We start from the raw sequence: 11,670 nt of genomic DNA, 5'->3' as shown, positions 1-11,670 counted from the left end.
TATATGTTGGCTATTTAGCTACATTTTGTTTAAAATTCATTTTAATAAATTTGTAATAATAATCTTTCTTTTATTTGAATTATTCAATTAATTTTAATATAATTGTATTGTTTTTATCATTATATTTATTTTTATTATTTGTAATTGTAATTGTAATAAAAGCATTCTTTTATTTTAATAATTTATTTTATATTGTTATTTTTATTATAACTATAGAGAGATGCTTTACTGTAGATTTATTATTATTATTATTATTATTATTATTATTATATTTACATTAATGTAACTTTGAGTGGTAAATTGAGTGGTTCTTAAATATAAGAAACTAAGTGGCCAATATATATGTTGGCTGTTTCGCTGCATTTTATTTAAAATGTATTATTTTTAATTTTATGTAATTTTACGTAATTAATTGATTTTAATTGTATAAAAGTGTAATAAAACCATTCTTTTATTTTAATAATTTATTTTTATTATGCTATTTTTTACTAGAGAGAGACATTTTTAATGTAGATATTTTATTATTATTATTATTATTATTATTTTACAGTATATACATAAAATGGTACTTAAATGGTAAATGGAGTCGTACTTATATATAAGAAATGAAAAGTGACCAAGACCAACCAATTTTTTTTTTCAGACCATGTGTTGAAGGACATATTCATAGCGTTATCATAATATCATGATTTTATACACATTATCTATTCTAAATAATTGTATTAATAATACGTGTTGTTATGGTATCTGCATCCTAAGAATTCATCTTCATCCATTGAATCATTCAGAAATGTGTTCTTTCTTTAGTTTGGAGCTGAACACACATATGAAACATATATACTGCACACTCTATGAAGATCATATTGATCAGGTTCACTTAAGTGTTGTTGGTGATGATCACATGGGGAATCTATAGTATGTTTTACGGCATGCTCACGTATCACCATAAACACAGGCTCGTTTTCCTCGTCCTCTGGTTTCCATTGATCAGTGTGGATGTTCTTCACTTCTTCTGAAACAGATACAGTGGATGTGTACACCTCTCAACCTGTTAATGGTTTTATGTGGTCTCATGAAACATTGAAAAGTGAATTTGAGAAATGTTGGGCGCACAGAGCACACATCCACATGTCAACCGCACACATATCTATAACATCCCGCAGTTCAAGTCCACATGAAATCAAAATCCACTCCATTTACATTCATCCAATCAAGTCCTGCCAAACTTATTTCCATGTTCTATATTTCTATGTTCTATATTTTGTTGTTGTAAAAGCGATTTTATGCTGACTTTGAGTGAATGTGACGTTCTGGGTTCTTTCCTGATTATTTTTAAAATCAGTTGAGTATTTATCAGGAAAATATTGACCCTTTGCAAAGACCCACCCTCCTTAGTTACTGTTGCTACGTCCAGCAAGCCATGGCGCTCTCACGCAGTAAAAAATACATCACAGAGCAAAGAGGACACTGACAATACGCCGACAGACAAGACAAAGCAGGTTACTTCTGGTATGAAACAAAGAAAACATTTTTTTTTCAAGAAATTCTAATAATAAATACAGTTTTGTGGCTCTTTGATGTGTTGTGACAGATCACTGTAGCACCTCAGTTCAAGCGACACGTAAACCATTCATCTCTTCCTTTTTACTTGTTATAGCATGAAATAAACATGAATGAACATCAGAAGGTATCTTGTTTCAACCACAGAAAGATGTCAACCCACACCATTTTTCAAGTTCAAGTCCACCAACGTTAATCTACTCTCCTGTCTGGTTTGTTTGTCAGACGAAATGGTAGATTCTTCTTTATGATTGGTCAGATCACTTGTAAATCAAACTCTCGGTGAAGATTCTATTCTATTCTATTCTTTGTTACAACTTCCAGGAAATGCTGGTCTATGTTTATGCCTTGTCAAATATAAAAACTCATATTTGACACAAATTTACCTGTGGATATGACTTATTTTTAATAATTAAGTTAAATTAATGTATCTTTTCATGGTGGGTGAAAATTAATTTTCTATGCTGTGCAATAGTATGCACAGCATTTTTAATTACCTAGGCAGCTTTTTTCATTGCATATATACATTTCACACTTGACTTTTATTTGATAATTAACTCAAAGTGTCTCTTGCTTTTCTTCTTTCTTAAACCTCTGTGATTAACTTTAAAAGTTCCTTTGTGTTCCTAAGAGGCTTCAATCGGCAAAGATCAATAAACCCTTAGTGGAGTGTTTGAAGTTGGTTTTCTGGCAGAGAGGCTGTTTTTCACAGCGCAGCGGTGCATATGTACATTTAGCCAGCAGGTCGTCCTCTGTTTCAGTCAGAGGTCAGGATCAGGGCTGAGTCATGGCCTCATGTCTGTAATATCACTGGTTTTAGTCACTGCATAATTACCCTGGTGTTTGGTAAGGCCTAAACACACAGCGTTTATAAGGTGTCACGAGGCCTGCAACAATTATGGCGATCGGACCGGTTTCATAAAAATAATTATGATCATTTGCATAATTCCGTTAAATCATGTTAAGAGAAATTTCCCCCCTAGATATTCTTTTTAATTTCTTTGTTTTCCTGTTAAGTGGTTGTCATCATAACATGGTACAAACACACACACATCGAAAATGTTTAGAATAATTAAGATTCAGCATATTAGAATGATTTCTGAAGGATCGTGTGACACTGGAGAGATGACTGCTGAAAATTACTACAAAAAATAAATAAATACAATTGCTATAGAACAATATTACTGTTTTACTATATTTCTGTATTTAAACGCTTTCAGCACCTCGGACAGCGACCGTCTCTCCACAGTTCCACAGTGGGGTTGATAATGTAGTCTGAATGTATCTCATTCTAATGCTCAGACAATTGATTTACTGGCTTTTAAACAGCCATTAATATCAAACTTTCATGTCTGTTAGTTAATTTTAAGTGATCTTGGGAGGTCTTATTTAATATTGTATATGTCTCTGCTGCTTCTGTCTTGGCTATTTATTTTTGTCTGTGACATTTTAATGTTTATTTACAAAATTTCTCAAGTGTCTCAGTTGCCATTCTTAGATTGAAAAAAAGTCCATCTGTTGGTCTCTTTCTGTCTCTCTTCTCTCTTTGTTCAACTTCATCACAGTGAAGCAAGCTTGAAGTGCAACTTCAGAGTGTTTATAGTTTTGAAGCATATGATTTACTGTTGCTTCAAAACTATATTCGCTCATCAGAAGAACTGAAGAAAGTGTTTGAAATATCAATCGCAATACATGTTTTTTTTGGCATATGCATTGAAATAAAAATTGCCTTCAAAATGTTCTTGCTTTGATCATTTGTGTCCCCTGATCTGCCATAAATATGCAATAATAATAATAATGCATGATCAACTTTATGGTGTTTAACACTATGACAGTTTTGGTTCACTAGGATACGATGTAGTACACAATCATTAAAATATTTAATATTTTAAAACAAATTAAATATGTTGCACTGCCTCATCATTTTTAAAATAAAATCCTTAAAGCAAATGTACTTTGAGTCCCCTACAGGAATGGAATTCGCTGTCGTAAGTGGATAGCTGTACACTTGCATTTGTTGCTGCCGTAAAGCATCTGCCCTTTTCGTGGAATTTCGTACCCACTCCACCAAACTCAGTAAATTTGACAATTATGTCATTTAGCTCAGTTTTCCCCAGTGTTCACTATATGTAGGCCTATGTCACAATGCACAGTTTAAGGTGAAGCACATTAAGTTGCTGTGAGCGAGCGCTAGATAATCTGTGAGTTTTCCTCACGTATTCTTTGACATTTGACTCAGCAGATTTAGAGACATGGCATACTGACATTTCATTTCTCCCACTGCTACTCCATTCTGTGTTTGTCTTCCTCATCCTCAAGAAGAGGGGTCACAGTTTGTTTCACTGTTTGCCGGGATTTACAACATCCTCACTGTGAACTTATCAGGAAATGACATGAACTTTCTGTCTCCAGTATTGACAAGTTCCAATCTTTTCATCTAAAGCTCTTGGCGATGACCCAGGTCATTTGGAAAGAGGTTCAATTTAAAAGGAGATTAATGGTCTCACGTTAAGCCATGTTGCATGATTTAAATAGACCTCAAAGAAACTAATAAGCCTGGGAGTCAGAGAAGGGAATAAAACACATACACAGATTTGGGGATCACGTGAACCGGCTTAGTCTCAAAGAGATAGCGCACATAACAATTTATTGTAGTGAGAAAGACAAAATTGAAATGTATGGCTAGGTTTCTTTATTTCTTTTCTTTTTTTTAATTATAGAGATGAATTCAAATAATGGATTGTATATGCGTTCACAGAAATGCAACATAAATAGTAACATTAACTGAAGTGACAAACGTCACACAGAAAGTAAAAATGAAAATATAAGAATGTAAAAAAGAAAAAGACAATCCAACATAATATAAACACATACAGCCATATATACACACAGCTATTATTATTTAGATTATATTTATTTATTATAGTCCATTACCTTTATGTATCTTCCTTTTTGTCTTTATATGGAATGCAGGCCGCAACACTTCCAAATAAAACAGTTTGGCGTGGCCTTACACAGTGGTGTCATATGACTTGGGATGTAGCGCACGGAGTCACATAGATTACATTTATGACGGTTTTATGGTACTTTTTTAGGTCCTTATGGAGCTTGTTGTCATCTGTCCGCGTCCACCTGCGTTGTGTGGAAAAAAGCAACTGTAAACATCTGCTTCACGGAAAGAAGTCATCCATATGTCAAAGACACGAGTGAGTAAAGGATGCCAGAAATGTATTATTATTATTATTGTTTTCTTTTTAATATATACCAGCTAACCCTTTCATTGTTTGTGTGTAACTGTATAGCTTTTATGTAGAGACATCAAAGTTGTGTGCACTATGTTCTAGCTTCTGCGACTGTACATGCATAATATAAGAACAAACCTCTGGAGTTACCTTTAAACATGTTGGTTCCGTGCAGCATATACACACTTTAATTTAGATATTCTAACATATCCTTGAAATAGAAGACATCCAGAGTTTATTATTTCTTAAAGGGGTCATATGATGTTGCTAAAAAGAACATTATTTTGTGTTTTTGGTGTAATGAAATGTGTTTATGAGGTTTAAGGTTAAAAAAATGATTTTCCACATACTGTACATTATTGTTTCACCTCTATGCCCTGCCTTCTGAAACGTGTCGATTTTTACAAAGCTCATCGGTCTGAAAAGAAAGGTGTGCTCTGATTAGCCAGCTATCCAGTGTGTTGTGATTGGCCGAATACGGAAATGTTATGCCCCTTACCATATTGTGATGCCCTGTACGGGCGGAGAAAAAAGATTAAAACCCATTATAAATGAGGCATTTGTTGCATCCAGTGGGGACATAATTATGGATTATAATGACGTATACTGTCTTTTTACGCGTTGCGTTGCATCGCGCCGCGTAAACATAAATCCATGTCTGCATTTGTCATCGGAGAAATGACAAACAACAAGCGCTACTCTACACTGCTCAAAACTCGCTTTTGAATCGTCTGTGGAAAATTCTTTAAATATAAAAAAACGTACTTACAGTCTGTGAGTCAGAACAGCCGGCATTGTAGTCTACTCTACCAGGATCAGGAAACAGTCCTCCATAAAATGCGCTGCACACATCTGAATATTTGGGTTAAACTGTTGTGGAACAGTGTTGTAAATACAACTTAACCACTGATTTCTACTCATGTCCTCTTTTGGAAGGCCAAACAAAGTAGTTTCGCTTTCACAACGAAACAGCGTCACACACCACGGCCTTGAGTGAGCAGAGGCCGGAGGCCTAGAGTGAGCCGTGGCCTAGAGTATTGTGAGCGTAGGCGGGCGGGCGGGCGGTCTTGAGAACGGCGCAGCCGGCGGATTCAATGAAGGAGGCTCTGGCGGGCTTGCAGCAACCACATGTGACGACACTCCTTTAAAGCATTTACATTTCATGACCAGATTGTCAAACCACCATAAAGCTGCTTGGATGTTACCTGACTGGACGATGAAGGTGTCCATATTGTGATGAGTTTTTCTGCTCCGAGAAAATATACAATATGAGGACAGTTAAGTACAGAATGATGGATAATGTAGCATGAGAAAAACAAGCCTTAGAAGCCATAAGTGAAAGGTTTTACTAGCCATGCGGGGACAAGGTAAGTATAGTAAACTCCAATCTGATTGAAATCAAATAGATCTCCATTAAAATAAATGTGTTTTCTGATTATGTACAGTATGCGAAATAGTACATATTTTCTGTCCTCTAGTGTAGAGTTTCTACTCAGGATATTTTCTAAGATTTATAAGTGTACAGTAGTTTTCTGTGTGATAGTTTGTAGACACTGAGATGATAAAACTATATGAAAAAGCCAATTTCCACCATGGGATAAAACAATAAAAAAGTTAATGGCGACTTATTTCACATTTTTTACTTTTTTCTAACTATCAATTCTGACTTTGAGGTATTACTTTGCAATTGTGAATTTGTAACTCTCAATACAAAGTATAAACTTTGTAATTTTGAGAACATTGTGAGAAACTCAATACATTTTAAAAGAAGAAAATTTTATTTAAGAAAATAAATTTTAATTCTGAAAAGAACAAAAAACAGAATTGCGGAAAAAAAAAGATGAGAGAAATTGTCAGAATTTTGAATTAACGTGTCCCAATTATGTATTTTTTCCCCCTTAGAATTGTGTTTTACTTCTCGCAGTTCTGAGTTTGTATCTTCTAATTTTGTGAAAAATTCAGAGATAAAAACAGAATAGCAAGGGAAAAAAAGTGAGATCAAAAATAGCAATTACCTTTTATTATTATTTTGTTTTTGTCCCATGGAGGAAACAAGCTTAAGGGTCAAAGAAGAGATGTCCCATTTTGGTGTCTGCAGCAAATTAAATTTACAAAAGTGTAAATTTAAAAAATAATATTTTTTTTTTTTGATGCATACATAGAATAAATGCAAGTAAAATGTCTATACTTTAATGTTTCAAATAACATTTTTGAAAGTAGAGAAAAAAATTCAAAATATGGGAGAAATAGTGTTCCATAATCATTCAGAATAAGAGAGATATTGATGTAAAAAAGAAACAACATAATTATTCTGACCTGTAGGCCTACTTATTAAAAATATAAAAGAATAAGTGGTCAATTCTAAATTGTATTATATTTTAAATGATTAAAAACTGATTGCTGACAAATGGGTAAAACCTAGTGCTTTGAAGGATAATGGCAAAGATTTGTAGTTTTGGAGTCTGCACTGTGATCAGTAAATAGTCTTTTAATCAAATCGAATGATTCTGGTTCTCAATATGCATGACGTGACTTTTGGTAAATTAACTATTGTCACACTGAATGACATTTTAGTGGGCATCTTCTGTAAACCATGGCAAGAAGAATATATGTATATATATATATATTTTTTTTTAATAACTTTTATTGAGTCATTGTCTGCCGTGTATTTGTAAGTGGATGTACAGTAGTTAAGTGTTAAGCAAAGATATCAGTTTTCTCTAAACACAATATGTGGCGGTTTGTGAGCCGTGAGTCATGTCATCCGGTTATGGTATGTACGTCTCTCAGTAATGCTAATTTGCCAGATATGCTTCTGTGTCCTTGCTTCTCAAAATAATAGATTTAATGACGAACCCGTAATGACTGGAAAATGTGAAAAGGCCGTCAACTCTTGATGTGGTCCTTTAGACTGCTCTCGATGACGCAGAAGAATAACACAGCTGTTGTTAAATGTGATGCTTACATAGAACGATTTTTAATTAAAAACGTCAAAAAAAAAAAATCATGGTCAAATGTTCCTGATGCAATGAATCACTAAAAATGAACTGTTTGAATGCTGAATCAAGAATTTTTGGCAAATTGCTGTAATGCATGGCCTCAAGTGGTGGATTGCTTTAATAAAATGCACTTCAATGTTTAATATTAATATAAAAAAACGAATCAATTAGATTTTTTTTGTTTTATGAGTCGTTTGATAGGTAATTACAATCTGGCCTCATGTCTAGATTTGTCTTGAGCAACTTTTTGCCTGCTTTTATTGTCTATCAAAACTAGGAAGAACATGAACAGAAGGGGGCAGGGAAAGGGAAAAAAAAAGATAAAAAAGTGACTTATTAAACCCGCAGTTTGATATGACCAGTTCACTTTGCCGGAAGCTGTGAGCTGTTATGGCACTGGCTTGCGAAAAACAAAACAAGAGTGGCATTTATTCTCCAAAAAAAAAATATATACTGGCAAAGCCTCAGAGGCTTAGCTCTAACTGCCCTCCCCTTCAGCTACTGTTCCCCCTCATCAGCATCAGAGACTGCCAGCTCCGCTTCAATCCTGAGGGGGAGACGCCATCTCTGGTGAGACCTGCCTGGATGGCACAGTCTAATTGAGGCCCGAGGATGAGGGGCCCACTGCAGCTGCCCTGTCAGAGGAACTGGAGACCGGCTACGGCCACCAAACGCAGATACAGGTCAATGATGGAGAAGAGTAGAACCACAGTGAGACAACAAGGCTGGAAGAAAGTAGATTAGACGAAGAGGCTACAAACATCTAAAGGCTATACACTTTTTTTTTTAATTTTTCATAACAAACTTCATCTTTGAAGATTATGCATAAGTGGTTTAAATTCTAAGAGACTGACAGAAAGCAAAAAACAATGAAAAGATAACAGGGGAAAAACATCTGCCGTTTTTCTTATCTCTGTCCCCTTAGGTCACAAAATAGCCAGTCAAATGAGAAGGTTTATAAATGAGAAATATGTAAATTGAAAGACTTGATTTGTATTCCGGCTTTATTTGTGTTCCTTTGAGACTTTTCCCTCATATATGACGATTATACTTTTTTAAAAGGATTACGGCTATCAAAAAGCGTACTCTATTGAGACAGTCAGTGGTTATAATGAAAACGGCTCCTTCAAATGGAAGTCATTTCAATTCAAAAGCAAGAGGGAGTGATTTTTAAATGAAGGAACCCGAGTTAATGAAGAAATGTGGAGGCAGCGTTCGGCTGCTCAATTAGGAAAAAAGAAAAACAAGATGGGATTTGCAGAACTTGAGAACACAAGGCTGATTTTCAAATACAGCAATTTTGTGCCGTGCGCTGAAATCAAATTATAACACTGCTTTGATTTTCATGTTTGCGGCGTGGTGTTTCTTGTCTGCCATGTGGTCCATTTGGTCATGCATTAAGGTAATTGTGAGGTTCGTCTGAGTTTATTTTTGCTGCAGATTTGTTCTGCATTTGTTTTGTCCTTTCTGGCTCTTAGAGCTGCGAGGAACAGTGAGTTTTTTTCCACACTGTGGGTTTTGGCACCATATCAATCCTGCCTCAGCATTTCAGCATGTTGAAACCGCTGCTTACACGGCCTTTGCTGTCCATGATAGGGAGTCAACAGTGACAAACAGGAACGTTTGACATTACCCTTGACCAAGGACTCGAAAACCCCAGGAAAACATACACACACACACACAAACACCAAAGTGCTCCCTGAAGCCTGCGCAATGTGCTAATTTCCCTGTGCTCTCATTTCCTGTCTTCTCTCTCCTATTTCTCGTTTTGAATATCACTGACCAACATTTATGAAGACAGGAAGAAGGTGTCAACCTTGCAGTGTTAATTTTGACAGCAAATTCTGATTTAGTTTTAGTCATAGTCTTTTGACTAAAATGCCATTTAGTTTTAGTCATCTGAATTGTTTTTAGTCTTAGTCTAGTTTTAGTCGACTAAATATCATAAGATTTTAGTCGGCTAAAATCTAATGGGTTTTGTCACAGTGCATTTATTAAGCATTTCTCGAAAATTTCCAAACTCATTATATAGGTTTGATTTTAAGGTTTTATCATGATAGACGCCGATTTAACTGCGGTGACACACAACATGCCTTTATGTTAAAATTCAATAAAACCACTTCTCATAAAGAACAAGAACATGGTCTTCTTTTTAATGAAATACCAATGGTTATATAGGCTAATTATGCATTCTTTATAGCAACTCGTTTACCATATTCTTCATTCTTTCAAGCAGACATATTTATTTCTATAAATAGATTTAGATTCATCTTTAGGGCTGCTAAAGTTTTTTAGTCAAGAGCAGTACGTGAATACTCGTCAAAAGGGACAATTCGACATAATTTTGTGTGTAATTTTCCGTTCATGCAACGCGAAAGAGTACTCACACGCTGTCAGATTTATCCATATGTCTGCTCTTCTCTTACTCCCACATATTGACTTTTTTTTTTTACGTTTTATGCAACGTGCAGCAAGTGTATGTTAGCTTATTTCCCGCTGGGTCATATGTACGCATCTAACCTCCGAACCATGCAGCAGATTCGTTCTGAATGAATCTCTTCCCAAATCGTCCCTCCCTAACATTTTCGTCTCGTTTTTATTTGTTGACGAAAATGTCAATAGATTTACCTCATAGTTTTTGTCATTCAAAAAGAGTTTTAGTTCGTTATTGTCTCGTTGTCGTCGGCGAAAAAAATGTTAACGAAAGTGATGTCGAAAATTATTCGTTAACGAAATTAACACTGCAACCTTGTTAGACTGCGAAACTAAAGTTGCATTGTTTCAAAGTGTAAACAGTTGTTTGTAGCAAGATCATTCCTTCATTATTGTGACATACATTGGAGTGTAACAGATTATCGAGTAAAAGAAAAAATGTAGGGTGGAGACTTGGTCATGTGCTTTGGTTGTTAAGTGGATGTTGGCCTTGCACTCCAAAGTAGACGCAGATGAAAGTGCGCTTGCAGTACACAATATAGACAATATATGCGTCATCTTTTACTCTGATCTCTCTGAAAGCCTGCATCGAACTGTCTTGTTTAAAAACAAATCTGCTGTAAAGTAAAGCAATCAAACAGTGTTTCACTGACATTTCCTAATGTTACCCTAATGTTATCCGGATGCGAGTGGTGCGACGCATCTAAAGACAACAGAACGTATTACAATCAGTGATTCTGTCTACACTGGATGTGGCACGGATTGACATGACAAATCCCCAACAGTAAACTGATGTCTCATTCTATTTCTGACGTACTCCATGCGCTCGCGCTTTTTTGGAAACTAAAGAGAAATGGATTTGCAAAGTGATGCAACAATGCTTGCGTCCGATGTAGATATGGTGTTAAGATCACAAGGAAGGCAGGTCAACGACTGTGTTTTTTCTCGACTTACACTACACAATGTCTTGTAATCCTTGGAGGCATTTCTATGGTTTTGTTGATGGTGTAATGCTGTGTTGGCATCTTTCTGGCATTTCCTCTCCTCCTATTACATTTGTAATCAATGGGTGGGGCTAAAGAGACAATAATGTAGAAGTAGCCGTTGATTATCGGCAAAGGCGGTCTTTCATCACACTCTGACATCATAATGTAACAAATTCCAAAATAAGTCGTTTTACCTACATGGTTTCAGTAAAAGCTGTTTTTGAATTAGAGGATTAGTTCACTTCCAGAATTTAAAAATCCTGATAATTTTATAGGTTTTTAAGGAAAACATCCAAGGATTTTTCTCCATATAGTGGACTTCAACAAGGACCAATGGGTTGAAGGTCCAAATTGCAGTTTCACTGCAGCTTCAAAGGGCTCTACACAATCCCAGCTGAGGAAGCTAGTGCAAGATGAGCATTTGTGGTTAAAAAGTATATTTTCATTTTA

Source organism: Sinocyclocheilus grahami, unplaced genomic scaffold (genome assembly GCF_001515645.1).
Source record: "Sinocyclocheilus grahami isolate Dianchi unplaced genomic scaffold, SAMN03320097.WGS_v1.1 scaffold1096.1, whole genome shotgun sequence".
Taxonomy (NCBI): Eukaryota; Metazoa; Chordata; class Actinopteri; order Cypriniformes; family Cyprinidae; genus Sinocyclocheilus; species Sinocyclocheilus grahami.
This window is presented reverse-complemented; position numbering follows the sequence as displayed.